The 16,979-nt window shown below is 39.3% G+C and overlaps 1 protein-coding gene and 1 long non-coding RNA gene across 5 annotated transcripts in view; both read right to left on the reverse strand.

Annotated features, from left to right (window-relative positions):
• The window catches only part of LOC106086502 (potassium channel subfamily T member 1), a 692,064-nt gene that overhangs the window by 269,250 nt on the left and 405,835 nt on the right, over nt 1–16,979 (reverse strand). The gene's annotated exons all lie outside the window — the stretch shown is intronic.
• LOC131998065 (uncharacterized) overlaps nt 141–16,979 on the reverse strand; it is a 172,229-nt gene continuing 155,390 nt past the window's right edge. The window contains exon 3 of the long non-coding RNA XR_009398524.1: nt 141–226. This is a non-coding gene — a long non-coding RNA (uncharacterized LOC131998065). The remainder of the gene's footprint in view (nt 227–16,979) is intronic.

The following is a 16,979-nucleotide window of genomic DNA, read 5'->3' on the forward strand; positions in this document are numbered from 1 at the left end:
TCTCTTAGAGTGTCCTCTTTCTTTGTCACTTTATTGACTTTCTAGCGCTATTAGCTTCAATTAATTACGCTTGGAGTTGCTTTAAACATATCTGCATTTTGTTTTTTTTCACCTTTTTTGTTTAGTTTTTTATGCTTTGAAATAAATTGAGTGAATCTTTGTAGTGTGTAAGTGGAGATCAAGGCGTTAGTTTTAATTAAGGACTTCCTTCAATTAACATTTGGTCCTGTAAAAGAAAGTTTTCAAAGGCAAAGAAAGAGAACATATTGAGGGTAATTATGGTTGGTGGAGGTTTGAGGAGGCGAACATTAAACCCTTGGCTCAAATTTATATGAAAACTCATTTTAAAATTTCACAAAAATATCCAAACATTTTTTGTTAAAATTATTTATAAAATTCAAAATTTCCACAAAGTTTTATATTTAAGTGTTAAAAACATATGCCAACGTTTAAATATCCCGTTCTTCAGTGGTGGAGTATACTGCTATAGGTTCTTTTATCCTAGATTATCTTATAGGTTATCTTAACCTATAGGTTATCATTTATTAACAACTAACAGCGTGCTAAGTTCGGCCGGGCCGAATCTTATATACCCTCCACCATTGATCGCATTTGTCGAGTTCTTTCACGGCATCTCTTTTTAGACAAACAAAGGATAAAAGAAACGAATTGCTATGCTTATTCAATTGAGTGTTGGAGACCACAGTAGAAGACATAGTGAAAAAGTTCAGCGAAATCGAATAAGAATTGGACCTTTTAGGGGCTCAAAAAGTAGAATTGGGAGATCGGTTTATAGGGGAGCTATATCAGGCTGAAGAACGATTCAGACCATATTTGACACGTATATTAAAGGTTATGAGAGAAGCCTTTGTACAAAATTTCAGCCAAATCGGATAATAATTGCGCCCTCTAGTGGCGAAAGAAGTCAAGACCCCAGTCGGTTAATATGGCAGCTATATCAGGTTATGCACCGATTTGAACTATTCTCAGCACAGTTGTTGGATATCATAACAAAACACCGCATGCAAAATTTCAGTCAAATCGAATAGGAATTGCGCCCTCTAGAGGCTGAAGAATTCAAGATTCAAGAACAGTTTAAACGGTAACTATATCAGGTTTTAAACCGATTACAGCCATACTTGGCACAGTTGTTGGAAGATAAAACATAACTCGTTGTGCAAAATTTCAACCAAATCGCATAAGAAATGCGCCCTCTAGTGGCTCAAGAAGTCAAGACCTCAGATAGGTTTATATGACTGCTATACCAGATTATGAACCGATTTGAATCATAAATCACACAGTTGTTGGAAGTCATAACAAAACACTACGTGCAAAATTTCAGTCAAATCTGATAGGAATTGTGCCCTCAAGGGCTCAAGAATTCAAGACCCCAGATGGGTTTATATGACAGCTATATCAGGTTATAGAACGATTTGAACCATGCTTCGCACAGTTGTTAGAAATAATGACAAAATACGTCATGCGAAATTTCAACCAAATCGGATAAGAAAAGCGCCATCTAGTGGCTCAAGATGTCAAGATCCCAGATCGGTTTAAATGGCAGCTATATCAGGTTATAGATCGATTTTAACAATAATCGGCACACTTCTTGGAAATTATAATGTAACACGTTGTGCCAAATTTCATCTAAATCGGATAAGAAATGCGCCCTCTAGCGGTTCAAAAAGTCAAGACCCCAGATCGGTTTATATGACAGCTATATCAGGTTATAGACCGGTTTGAACCATACTTAGCACAGTTGTTAAAAGTAATGACAAAATACGTCATGCGAAATTTCAACCAAATCGGATAAGAAATGCGCCCTCTATCGGTTCAAAAAGTCAAGACCCCAGATTGATTTATATGACAGCTATATCAGGTTATGAACCGATTTCAATCATACTCAGTACAGTTTTTGGAAGTCATAATAAAACACCTCATGCAAAATGTCAGCCAAATCCGATAATAATTGCGTCCTCTATTGGCTCAAGAAGTCAAGATCCCAGATCGGATTATATGGCAGCTTTATCAGGTTATGGACCGATTTCAATCATACTCAGTACAGTTGTTGGTAGTCATAGCAAAACACGTCATGGAACATTTCAGCCAAATCGCAAAAGAATTGCGATCAAACCCCCCGATCGGTTTAAATGGCAGCTATGTAAGGTTATGAACCGATTTGAATCATATTTGACACAGTTGTTAGAAGTCATAACAAAACACCTCATACAAAATTTCAGTCAAATCGGTTTAAATGGCAGCTATATCAGGTTATAGATCGATTTGAACCATATTCGGCACAGTTGTTGGAAATTATAACGTAACACGTTCTGCAAAATTTTAGCCAAATCGGATAAGAAATGCGTCCTCTAGCGGTTGAAAAAGTCAAGACCCCAGATCGGTTTATATGACAGCTATATCAGGTTATAGACCGATTTGAACCATACTTAGCGCAGTTGTTGAAAGTCATAATTAAACACTTCATGCAAAATTTCAGCCAAATCGGATAAGAATTGTGCCCTCTAGCGGCTCAAGAAATCAAAATCCAGGATAGGTTTATATGGCAGCTATATCAAAACGTGGACCGATGTAGCCCGTTTACAATTCTAACCGACCTACACTAATAAGACGTATTTGTGCAACATTTCAAGCGGCTAGCTTTACTCAATCGAAAGTTAGCGTGCTTTCGGCAGACAGTCGGACGGACAGACGGACGGACATGGCTAGTACGACTGAAAATGTCATGAAGATACTTTATGGGGTCTTAGACCAATATTTCGAGGAGTTACAAACAGAATGACGAAATTAGTATACCCCCATCCTATGGTGGAGGGTATAAAAATCAATTTGTGTTTGTTTGTAGGTTTGTTTGTTTGTGCCTAATGATCCCATGGTGAAACTAAGGTATTAAATTTTTTTATATCTGAAGGGGGAGCGGACCCTCCCCCATACCCTAATTTAAAAAACAAACGCCAGATCTTGAAGATATGTGGTGCGATTTAAGCAAAATAAGTTTGTAGGTTTGTTTGTTTGTGCCTAATGATCCCATGGTGAAACTAAGGTACTAAATTTTTTTATATCTGAAGGGGGAGCGGACCCTCCCCCATACCCTAATTTAAAAAAACAAACGCCAGATCTTGGAGATATGTGGTGCGATTTAAGCAAAATTTTGTGTGCTCTATTATAGTAACCTGCAAACAAAAATTTGGTATTCAAATTTCGGATGGGGCTCCTAAGGGAGGCGCCCCACCCCAAAACCTACCAAATATATGTATACACTAATAACGACAATATGGGACTCAAATGAAAGGTATTTAAGATTAGAAAACGTATCTGATATCCAATTGTCGGACCAAGTGCTAGGGGGACCACCCCAAGGCCCAAAACACCCCTAAATCGGACATATTTACCGACCATGGCAATATGGGACTCAAATGAGAGGTATTTGCGAGTAGCATACGAATCTGATATGGAAATGTGGAACCACGTTTCTGGTTCCACATTTCCATATCCCAAAACACCCCCCCAAACAGGAATATTCACTGACTATGGGAATATGGGACTTAAATAAAAGGTATTTGAATGTAGAATACGAATCTGATATCCAAATATGGGACCAAGTGTTTGAGGGACCGCATCTCCCCAAAAACATCCCCCAAAGGGGACAAATTTGCGACCATAGACATATGGGGCTCAAATGAAAGGTGGGAGTAAAGCACGAATTTGATATCAGTATTCGGGAAAAGTGTGTATGGGGCCGCCCCACACCCACAACACCACCCAACCCCCACAACACCACCCAACCCCCAAAACACCCCAAAATCGGACATATTTACCGATCATGGCAATATGGTACTCAAATGAAAGGTATTTGCGAGTAGAATACGAATCTGATATCCAAATGTGGGGTCACGTTTCTGGGGGTGCAACCCTTTCCCAAAACACCCCCAAACAGGACCTATTTACGGACCAGGGGAAGATGGGGCTTAAACAAAAGGTATTTGAATGTAGAATACGAATCTGATATTCAAATATGGGTCTAAATGTTTCAAAAACATCCCCCAAAGGGGACAAATTTGCGACCATAGCAATATGGGGCTCAAATGAAAGGTCTTTGGGAGTAAAGCACGAATTTAATATCAGTATTCGGGAAAAGTGTTTATGGGGCCACCCCACACCCAAAATACCACCCAAATAGTAAGTATTTTCTGACTATTCCAATATGAGGCTCCAAATAAGAGGGTTTTTAAAGTGGAACACGAATCCGATATATATTTTCGAAGCCAACTCACTGAGTGGACGCCCATCCCCCAAAACACCCCCCCCCCAAGCCGGTCATGTTTGCCGACTATGGAAATATGGGGCTCAAATTAAAGGTTTTTGGGAGTAGACCACGTATGTGATATCAACATTAGGGGCTAACTGTCTAGGGGACATCCCACCACCATAACAACCCCCAAATGGGACATATTTGCTCACCAATCCAATTTGGGTCTTTAAGAGAGTGGAACTAAATATTCATAGTTTTTAGGGCCCATACCCCAAACCGGATATATTTGCTGACTTTTGCCATAAGGACTTTAAATGAGATTAGAAAACGTATTTGATATCCAATTTTGAGGGCTATGGCAATATGGGGTTCAAAAAATAATGAGAATAGAGAACGTTGCTGATATATTTTCGGGGCTTAGTGTTTGGGGGACCACCCCAATACGCAAAACACCCCTAAATCGGGCATATTTACCGACCATGTCAATGTGGAGCTTAAATGAGAGGTTTTTGGGGGTAGGCCAAGAATTGATACCCATTTTTGAGACAAATTTTCTGGGGGTCTACCCCTTTCCCAAAATACCTTACAAACGGCAATTTTTTACTGGCCATCGCAATATGGGGCTCAAATAAAGGTGTTTGGGAGTAGAATACGAATTTGATATCCAAATGTGGGACCATGTTTTTAGGGTATGCCCCCATTTGGAACTGTTAGCTGTTTCATCAAGGGAGATATTTGTATCTTTGTCTAGAAAAAAGTAAATACCTTAAACATAAAATCTTTTCTTTAAATCCTTTTTTCCCTTTCTTTAGTAACACTCAATCCACATGCCACTCGAAACTGTAGAATGTAATTTTCCGCCAATCAAAAACCAATTTAAATTCGTTTTCTCACAATCATGGTGGCACAAAGAAATCATTATAAATATTAATGTGTTAGGTTTCGCAACCTGACCCCTCTACTCATTTTCATTTCAAGAAAAGCCTCTAAAGGCCATACAACTCAAAGCGAAATAAGAAAAATTATATTTGCTGTTAAATTCCATTTTTTTTTTCTTCATTTTAACAGGATTTAATGGTGACGAAAACACAAACAGAATTTTATTTTTGTAATAAAATCTTGGCCGCTCTGATAGGTTTAGACAAAAAAGCAAAAAACAGTAAATACAATAAATAAACGGTTAAATATTTGATTTGTTTTCTTCACCAACCATGGCGGATTGGATTTGTAAAGAGAATGAATGAAATTTTTGCTAGGATTAATAATTTGTTGTTGTTGTTAAATGAAATTTTGGCTGAAAATGAAATTTTATCTTTTCTTCATTTTTTTTTCATTTCGCCAGAAGTTGCCTTCATAACAAAAGGGACAAAGGTCAAGCGTTTTTAAGTAGCGCAAAAGGTCATTTTTCCTTTTGTTTGATTTTTGATATCGAAATTCCATTGTTTATGTGTGAGGGAAGGGACTGTTATGGCATGAAAACAGATTTTGATGCCGTAGAAAGAAGCAGAAAATGAAAAGGAAGTAAAAATTTGGTCATTCATTACAATAGAGTTAAGCTAAAAGCTATGAATGAAATCCTTTGTAGCTTAGGTTTTAGTTTGGATTTTTCAAAGTTGACTTCTTTTAAGGTTGATACATTGTTCTTGAATTTCCTCGACAACAGTGATAGGCACACAAACACTTTTGAAAAGACCAAATTGTGTTTGTGTGAGGAGTATCATCGAACATTAACTAAACGATAAAGCTTTGACACAGAAGCGGCTGAACGAAGCCACATGATACCGTTTATACTGTCCGTGGACTTTTATTCGTTTTTCCTATGCCCGCGGGCATAGAAATTAAAATGCGGATGTGTATGCCGCTCATTTATGATAAATGCGCAGAGGTTAGCATGTCCGCCTATGACCTGGGTTCGAATCCTGGCGAGACCATCAGAAAAAATTTTCAGCGGTAGTTTTCCCCTCCTAATGCTGGCAACATTTGTAAGGTACTATGCCATGTAAAACTTCTCTCCAAAGAGGGGTCGCACTGCGGCACGACGTTCGGACTCGGCTATAAAACGGAGGCCCCTTGTTAAGCTGGAATCGAGTGCACTCATTGATATGTGAGATTTTTGCCCCTGTTCCTTAGTGGAATGTTCATGGGTAAAATTTGTGTGTATTTTGTTTGCTAAGAGATTTTAACATTTTGTACTTCTTTGAGCCATCGACATTTGTTCCGAACATGGTTCATATTTTACCTATCTTACGATTTAAGGTCTTGGCCCATTAAAAGACTTATTTATTACCCGATTTCACTGAAATTTGGAACAGTGAGTTTTTCAAGACCAATAGACATGCGCGACAAATATGGTCCAGAGCGGATATGCCGATGGCGATACAGAAATATTTTTTCATTTTTTTTTGCCTGTAGGTCAAAGATAGTGGGTTGCCCGAAAAGTAATTGCGGCTTTTTCATATAGTCGGCGTTGACAAATTTTTTCACCGCCTTGTGACTCTGTAATACCATTTTTTCTTCTTCTTCTGTCAGTTATCAGCTGTTATTTTTAGCTTGCTTTAGAAAAAAAGTGTAAAAAAAGTATATTTGATTAAAGTTCATTCTAGGTTTTATTAAAAATGCATTTACTTTCTTTTAAAAAATCCGCAATTACTTTTTGGGCTACCCAATAATTTCATTTCACAATTTTTTGTTTGTTTCCCTTTCGAGACGAGCTCAATGATAGGAGATTTTTTCAAAAGAAAAGGAAAACTAGTTTCCACAACATACACCAAGAAACACTACGTCCAACGTCGTGGTGGCACGGGTTATCGTTAACCTATCGCCCTAATGTTGCGTAGTTTGCTTATTGGCCGTGTGGAATTTTGGATTCCCACCACCATGGATAAATTAACCATCCTCTTTTAAAAGAACTCCACTACAATGTGTGTTGTAGACACATTTTTATGTGGAGATGACGATCCTCGTCAAGCTCCAGGAGGGGAGCAAGCTCGTTCCGGTCCAAACGATCGTTCGCCGCAGGATCAGTTTGGCCATTGGTTATTTACAGGAGCCATTAACTCGCCTTGTCAAAACGAGCATCGTAGAAACTCAGAATTTGGACAAGAGCCGGTGCAGCCCGACCTCTCACTTAGACTCTCCTCTCGATACCGCTGATTGTCCGCAACTGCCGTGTCACCTACTCTGTATGGAGCATTCCACTTTTCGCAATCTGTGGATGCGCCCGGTAGCTCGCAGCTAAGTTTCTCGGGACAACAATGAACATCACACAGATCGGACCTCAATGATGCAGGCTGTGTGGTGCTCACAGCTATCCTGTGCCACTAACTTATCCATAGCAATATGGAAATGGGGACTGGTCTGAATCATATTTGATTCAGGTCCCGGGAACTCTTATACAAGTCATAGTTTCAGCGAAATCGGGTAACAAATCAGCTCTTTATGGGATTAGAACCCTTCATTGGAAGATGGGTCTATAAGGCAGTATATCTTAATTTTTTTTTGATCTGGATCATATTAAGGTGTGACGAGGGAAGGCTTAAAATAACTCTCTGTTTCAAGTGTCAGCGAAATCGGGTAATAAATGCAGCTTGAATGGGCTCAAGAACCTGTACTGCAGATCGGCCTATATGGCAGCTATATCTGAATATAAACCGATCTGAACTACATTTAAGTCATATATCGGGAGACTTTAATCAGTTCACTATTTCAAATTTAAGGGAAATCGGATAATAATTGCGGCTTTAAGACCCTAAATCAGCAGATCGGTCTATAGGACAGCTATATCGAAATATAATGCGATTTGAACCAAATTTGAATCAAATTTTGGGAGGCTTTAATCAACTCATTGCCTCTAATTTCATTAAAATCGGAGGCCTAAGACCCTAAACCGGCATATCGGTCTATATGGCAGCTATACGTAAAAATGATCCGATATGGGTCATATTCCTTTTGAATATCGGGTATAATATCCTGTTTGAAATTTCAACGAAATCTGACAAAAAATTCGTCTTTTACTGTCTGAAGACCCTAAATCGCCAGATGGGTCTGTATTGCAGTTATATCCAAATAAAGTTCGATTTGGCCCATTCAAGAACTTAAACTGTGTATAGAGGAATTATGAGTCTGTGCAAAATGTCAACTCAATATTTCAATATTTAAAGACTGCAGGGTGATTACAACTGACAAACACGCGCACATTGTTTAATCGCCTTACAATGACAAATTGAATATACCCCCTATCCTATGGTGGCCTGTAACAAAAACCTATGGAAGTTATGTGACCTGAGAAAAAATCTCAAACCCATTGCAGGTGACTTGCCATTTACAAATTGACATTTAAATAGAAATGTTGTGTTTTTTGTTTCGTTGCTCCATTTCAAAAACAGTGAAATGAATTATTTCTTACCCAGCTGGAAGCTATGATGCTTTGTTTCCTGTTTATGCATATGTGTGGAGGGAAAGGAAACGGAAATAGTTGGGCTTTTAAATTACAAGCACTCACACTTTCATATAGGCATTTCTAAGCAGGGGTACTTGCTAACACACCATCTCTCTCTTTAACACACTACCCACCTCTAACACACTTTCTCTCTCTCTCTCTCTCTCTCTCCCTCTCTGACAAACCCAACTTTCAGCATAGGCAACCAAGCAGAAGACATGAACTTAAATAAATCAAGCAACGCACACACACACACACGCACACATGCAAATGACTCTCAGTGAGTGTTGAGCACGACAGAGAGTGTCGAATTGTTGATGAAAGTGGTGAATGGCAAATGGTTTACAAGGGAAGCGCAGTGTTAATTTGCATTGCAACCACCTATGCACATTGCTGACAGCAACTGCACTCGAACACCTGTAGTTATAGCAAGGGAAGTAAGCCACAGCATATTCATGCATTAAATTTTAACAAATTTTATTTACTGCCACTGTTGGTGTGCACAATATGCACATATTCAATTACAATGTTACACATGCACACACACACACACAAACACACATGCAGATACTATAGCGAAGAACGTTCTTGGCACTTTATGTCCACATGCATGCGCTAGTGTTTGGCATGGTGTCAACACATTTTGTGCATTTTAAACACCATCAACTGTCATCGACATACACTCGAGATAGCCGCCAAAACAACTGCGCAGCAAAGTAGATTTAATTAACCTTTACCGCACTGGCCGCTGAGCTCAAATGGAATTACAAGTCACAGTGGATTATCACAAAACAAAAAATTAAATCAAAAGGTTTTTAAGAAAAAACAATGGAGAAAAATGCCAGTACAAACTCTTTAAAATTAGCACCGGTATTCACAATTTTTAGGGTAGTTTGGACAGATTTCTTTGGTAGAACTGTCAATTGAACCTATTTGAAGGCTTCATAAAATGTTGGGTAAATGTTTCCATTTTCAACCTAAATTGTTGAAAATGAAAAATAGTTCACAATAGAAAAATACCCAAAAAATTTAGATTTGGACTACTGGTACAAGGTCATTAAAATCCATTTTTTAGCCACTTAGACAAGTTCATGGTGAAAAGTTTATAGAAAAAAAATTTTTTTTTTTCGAAAACACATAGAAAAAATTATTTTATTCAAATATTTAAAAAAAAAAACATTTAAAATTAAAAATCAAAAACAAGTTAAAAGGCATCAAGATCGGCCGGGCCGAACTTTGGATACCCACCACCTCGGGTATATGTGTAAACCACCCTTCGTCATAATCTGGTGAAAAATCCATAATTAATACCTTCATAGGTATAAATTATGCATTTTCGGTCCGATTTGGACTAAATTCGGCCCGAGTGGTCCAATAAGTACAAGTCATTCTTCAAATTTGTAGAACAGAATACTGGTCTTTTTGGTAGCTATATCCAAATATAGACCGATCTGACCGATATTTTTGGTAGCTTTATCCAAAAATGGACCGATCTGAACCATAAACGAAACGGATGGCGAAAAGAATAACATAAGTCACTTTTTCAAATTTCAGAGTAATTGGATTATAAATGCGCTTTTGATGTGCCCAAAACCATAAATCGAGAAATCGGTCTGTATGACAGCTATATTCAAATCTTGAACCGATCTGAGCCAAATTGAAGAAGGACGTCGAAAGGCATAACATAACTCACCGTCCCAAATTATGGTTTAAACGGACAATAAATGTGTCTTTTATGGGCCCAAGACCTTAAATCGAGTGATCGGTCTATATGTCAGCTATTTCCAAATCTGAACCGATTTGTTCCATATTGCAGAAGTATGTCGAGGGGCTTAACTTAACTCACTGACCCAAATTTCGACGACATCGGACGACAAATGGGCCTTTTATGGGCCTAAAACCTTAAATCGAAAGATAGGTCTGTATGGGAGCTATATCCAAATCTGAACAGATCTGAGCCAATTTGAAGAAGGATGTCGAAGACCATAACACAACTCACTGTCCCAAATTTCGGCGACATCGTAGAATAAAGTGATAAAGAATAGAGTGATAGGTCTATATGGGAGCTATATCCATATCTGAACCGATCCTGGGGCAAATTAAAGAACAACACAACTCACTGTTCCAAAATTTCGGCGAAATCGGTTAATAAATGCGCCATTTATGGGCCCAAAACCTTAAATCGAGAGATCGTTCTATATGGCAGCTATATCCAAATCTGAACCGATCTGGACCAAATTAAAGAGGGATGTCGAACGCCCCAACTCAACTCACTGTCCCAAATTTCGGCGAAATTGGACAATAAATGCATCTTCTATGGGCCCAAGACCATCAATCGAAAGATCGGTCTGTATAAAAGCTATATCCAAATCTGGACTGATATTGGCCAAATTGCAGAAAGATGTCGAGAAGCCCAACACACCTCACTGTTCCAAATTTCGGCGACATCGTACAATAAATGCGCCTTTTATGGGCCCAAAACCTTAAATCGAGAGATCGGTCTATATGACAGCTATATCGAAATCTGGACAGATCTGGGCCAAATTGCAAAAGTACATCGAGAGGTCCAACACACATCACTGTCGCAAATTTTCACGATATCGGACAATAAATGCATATTTTTTTGGGCCCTTAACCTTAAATCGGGAGATCGGGAGAACGGTCTATGTGACAGCTATATCCAAATCTAGACCGATCGGGGCCAAAATGAACAAGAAAGAGCGTGCTAAGTTCGGACGGGTCGAATCTTATATACCCTCCACCATGGTCGCATGTGTCGAGTTCATTGCACAGTATCTGTTTTTAGGCAAACAAAGAATAATGGATAAGAACGGAGGAGGAGGAGCTACATTCCGATTCGGGGCTTAAGAAACAAAATCGGGAGATCGGTTTATATGGGAGCTGTATCAAGCAATATAGCGATTCTAACCATATTACACACGTATGTTGAAGGCCATGGGAGAAGCCGTTGTACAAAATTTGTGCCAAATGGGATGAGAATTGCGCCCTCTAGAGGCTCAAGAAGTCAGGACCCAAGATCGGTTTATATGTCAGCTACATCAGGTTATGGACCGATTTGGATCATACTTCGCACAGTTGTTGGAAGTGATATCAAAATACTATGTGCAAAATTTCAGTCAAATCGAATGAGAATTGCGCCCTCTAGAGGCTCAAGAAGTCAAGACCCAAGATCGGTTTATATGGCACCTATATCTGGTTACAGACCGATTTGGACCATAATTCACAAAGTTGTTGGGAGTGATATCAAAATACTATGTGCAAAATTTCAGTCGAATCGGATGAGAATTGCGCCCTCTAGAGGCTCAAGAAGTCAAAACCCAAGATCGGTTTATATGGCACCTATATCTGGTTATAAACCGATTTGGACCATACTTCGCACATTTGTTGGAAGTGATATGAAAACACTATGTGCAAAATTTCAGTCAAATTGGTCGAGAATTGCGCCCTCTATAGGCTCAAGAAGTCAAGACCCAAGATCCGTTCATATGGAAGCTATATCAGGTAATGGACCGATTATAACAATACTCAGCACAGTAGTTGGAAGTAATATCAAAACACTATGAGCAAAATTTCAGTCAAATCGGATAAGAATTTCGCCTTCTAAAAGCTCAAGAAGTCAAGACCCAAGAGGCTCAAGAAGTCAAGACCCAAGATCGGTTTATATGGCACCTATATCTGGTTATAGACCGATTTGGACCTTACTTGGCACAGTTGTTGGAAGTCTTAACAGAACACTATGGGCAAAATTTTAGCTAAATCGGACAAAAATTTTAGCTTCCAAGTGCTCAAGAAGTCAAATCAGGAGATCGGTTTATATGGGAGCTTTATCCAAATCTGAACATATATGGCCCATTTGGAATTTCCAATGACCTACATCAATATTAAGTATCTGTGACAAATTTCAAGCGGCTAGCTTCACGTGTTGGACCGCTAGCGTGATTTCGACAGACGGACGGACGAACAGGACTAGATCGACTTAGAATGTCGAGACGATCAAGGATATATGATCTTTATGGGATCCTAGATAAATATTTCGAGGTGTTACAAGCAGAATGACTAGATAAGAATACCCCCATCCTGTGCTGTTGGGTAGGAAAATGTATTAAAAGGCCATTAAGACTCCCCCTAAATCGAAACATAGAAGGGCATGGCATTCAAAAGTTTAAATGCTTAAACCCGTCTAAGGACCATTCCTAGATGTTCCAGATGTTGAGATGAAAGATTTTGGGTCGAAGTTACTTCTCATAAATAAAAGTCCAAGATTTCAGAACTTCAATATTAACTCTCTTTTTGAAGCAGTTAATCATAATTCGAGTTAATAAGAACTCAGTTACCCAAAAACAGAATTCCCTTCGCAATGTCATAAACGCTAAGTGTTTGTTGGTGTTGGTGGTGGCATTGTTTAATGTTTCAACTGACCCCAATTAAGCATTCATAAGGCCAAGATCTCATTAACAGCATTGAGCTGTTGTTAATTTCTGTTTGCCCTCAATGGACATGGCGCGTTGGTGTCACTGCATGGTGTTGTGGTATTCATGCTCTTTGCCACCATTATTCTCTGATATTTTGCGCTGTGGGTGAAAGTATGGTGTCGCTTAATCCTTTAAAAATTTATGCTAAAATCAAATTAACCCCCTCATTATGGCCATCCATTTATTCACATTGACCTTAATGGGCTTATGGCGACAGTGTCCCAAAAAAACGAATTTTGATGAAGCTCGGTTTTAAATTTGAATTTTTTGCATTTGAAAAATTCATAAAATTCATCTACAGTGTGACGTTTAGCAATTTTTTATATGGGGTGAGGGGTTGGAAGCATTTGAAATAAAAATTTGGTTTATTTTCTCAGAAGTCTGTTAAGATTCAAACGGATTTGCCAAGGAGGACATTAAATGTCCTCCCCTCGAATTGGTGTGGGTGCCTTGGCACCTGTAGTCGAGAGTAATGCTTCAAGCGCACAACCAGTCGTCAGACTAATTAATGAGGAAGAAACGGATAAATCAGAGGGATGCACAGTTCGTCCCCAGCCTTAAAGGTGGTGTTTCTGACTCGGATTCAGACAGCGACTGTGTCAATAAAACAGTAATCGCAGCCGAATCGTGAAATGAGGGCATCGGGATGACGGCAGAAGTGAGCGCTGGCTCTGCTATGCTCACAAGCAGACCGGGAAAGCGATCCGGTGCACGACAAAGGAGACCGAGGAGTATGTACCGGCAGCGTAATCAGGGGAAACTGCAGGATGCTGAAAGGGATAGAACTGTCATTTCAAGCACTTCTACGGAAGCTGGAAAAAGAAACAGATCGCCCGATGGGCATAACACTGCTATAAACACTGAAGAAGAAAAAGTGCTCCCTGCTTTCAAGTACTCTGGAAAAACCAAGCCAGCCATTCCGCAATGGAGACTTTAGACAGTGTTCTGCGGGGGGTAGATAAAGTTGGAACAGGAACGAAGGAAGTGCGCACGGCCACTTCATGGAGGACTGTGACTTCCTTCCTTCCTTCCTTCTTCATGGAGGACTGTGACTTCCAATAGGAGGTCACAGCCATCACACAAGGGGAAGATGGTCGCTGAGAATGGTAAGGAGGCGCCCTCTTTCGCCAGAGTGGCAAGGCAACGCAACAGAGATGAGCTGACTTAAGCAGTCATCAATATCGACTGTGCATACGGTTGGCTACCACCAGATCATCGGTCCCAAGTGGAGGATCTGGTTAACGAGCGGATTCTTGAACATGAGTGGAACTCTGTAGAGGGTCTACCCATACAAATGATGAGCTGCGAGTTTTTGAGGGGACATCTTTACGCTGAGCTTTGCGTCGGCGGAATGTATTGATACCGTCCCCCTTACCCCAAAAGTACTACCCAAAAATAAAAGTGGACCGATCGGGACAATATGGGACAATATGAACCGATTACCGAAGGAAACATAGGCAATATAATTTTTTGATATCGGGAGGGGGGCGGACCCTCCCCCTTACCTCAAAAGTATAACCCAAAACTAAAAGTGGACCGATCGGGACAATATGGGATTCAAATGAAAGGTATTCAAGAGTAGAGTACGAATGTCGTAATAAAAGTTCGGTCCAAGTACTTGGGGGGGCCGCCCCAGGCCCAAAACCCCTAAATATAGATTTATTTGACGATCATGACTATATGGGCCTCAAATGAAAGGTATTCGGGAGTAGATTACGGACCCTCCACCGTTACCCCAAAAACACCACCCAAAATCAAAAGTGGATCGATAAAGACAAAATGGGTATCAAATGAAAAGTATGCGGGAGGAGATAACGAATCTGGCATACAACTTCATATTGAAGTATAGGGGGTCACCCAACCCCACAAAAATGTCCAAAGAGGGCACATTAACCAATCACGGATATATGGGACACGGTTTGTTTAAACTGAAAAGAACCGATTTTCTCAAAATTTTCGCATAGGTTGGTCTGGAAGGAAACATAGGCTTTATAATTTTTCGGTATCGGAAGGGAGACGGACCCTCCCCCTTATGCCAAAAACACAACCCAAAATCAAAAGTGGTCCGATCGGGACAATATAGGTATCAAGTAAAAGGTATCGGAGAGTAGAATACGAAAATGGTATTAAAATTTGAGTCTAAGTACCCATCGGGCTATCTATTTTCAGTGCAAAGTGCCGGTGGCTGCCCCAGCCCCGAAACACCCTCTAAACGGATCATATTTACCGGCCATGACAATATGGGGCTCAAATTAAGGGGATTTGGAAGTGCAGTACGAATTTGATATCCATATTTGAGTCATAATGTCTGAGGTGCCATCCCTCCCCTACTGAGAACATTACCACCAGGAACCAAGAGGGGGCAAATTCTCACAAATCAATGAGTGTTTTCCAATTCAAGTTTAAACTCAATGACAAGGGACCTCTTCTTATAGCCGAGTTCGAATGGCGTCCCGCAGTGCGACACCTCTTTGGGAAAGTTTTTTTAAATGACCATACTTGGCATTGTATAACACGAAGTTCGAAGTGTTCTCACCCTAAAAAGATATTAGAGAGTTAAAGAAGGCGCAGCGGAGCGGGCCCGGTTTGGCAAGTAATTTTATATTTACAAAACAAAAACTACGAATTTAAGAAAAATATTTTTGTTTAGAGGAAATGTCTTGAAAATATTATCTATGCCACAGAGTTTCTAAAATAATCTCACAAAAGACAAATTTTCCGCGAAATTTGTGTATGAAAACAAAAATTCCACAAAAGTCTTCTAATTTACTTTCTTTTAAAAAATCCGCAATTACTTTTTGGGCAACCCAATAGATGGTAAATAACTTCAACTAAAATGTCATCCACCGCAATAAGTTGTCTTCTTTTTTTTCTATCCTCGTTTTTGATGAACACATTCCATAGATAAATCAAATATCCCATCCTTTGATATTTTGCCAAAATTTAATCGAGCACGATTTCCATAATTAATCTTAGCGCAACATTAGCATACATATCGATTAAACTTTTCCATGCTTGCCCAAAACAAAAAAAAAAAAGAGAAAAAAAGACAAAGTTTCGATTAATTCCGCACCATTTCGTTTACCAGAGTGTATTAATAATACAATTAAAAATTATAATTAATACTTATTAATTCAAAGGATAAAGGAGAGCTTGTGCTCTTGTTGTCCTCCCAGCTGCCTGATGTTGGCAACTTCTTGCCAAGCATTTTCACTATTTAATATTCTGTTCGGGTTAGTGGGACGCTTGAGACAAGCCATGCAGCATGCCTTTCGTTTCTTTCCTCTGTGCCACAAGCATATAAAATGCCATTTAAAGACCCAGAGCATCAACATCGCCAGCTGTGTGTGTATCATACTCTCAGTTATAAGAATAATTATCAGCTTTGCTGCCACTTTGTGTTATGCTGCGTCTTCTTCTTCTTCGATATTTTAATAAACTTCTTTACTCCTTTATTTGACAGGAATTCCTAAGAAACAGCAACATCAATTGCCAACAACGGAGATAATGCGATAAAAATAATCATCATCATAACAATAAAAAGCAAAATACCAAAAAAAAAAACAAACAACATCAAAGCTCAGAGCAAGTGAAGCAGCGCAGCAACAACAAGTGAGTGTCTGCAATACATTATTAATAAAACGGTAAGGCTCACCAATACACACTCAAATAAAACAGCGACTAATAAAACACCGAGAGGGACTGGAACAGCGTTGGCTAAAACAACTGTGAAGACAAGGATAATCACATTGTTGAGGTGGTAGGAAATGCTAATACA

The sequence above is a fragment of the Stomoxys calcitrans genome, chromosome 5, assembly GCF_963082655.1.
Source record: "Stomoxys calcitrans chromosome 5, idStoCalc2.1, whole genome shotgun sequence".
Lineage (NCBI taxonomy): Eukaryota > Metazoa > Arthropoda > Insecta > Diptera > Muscidae > Stomoxys > Stomoxys calcitrans.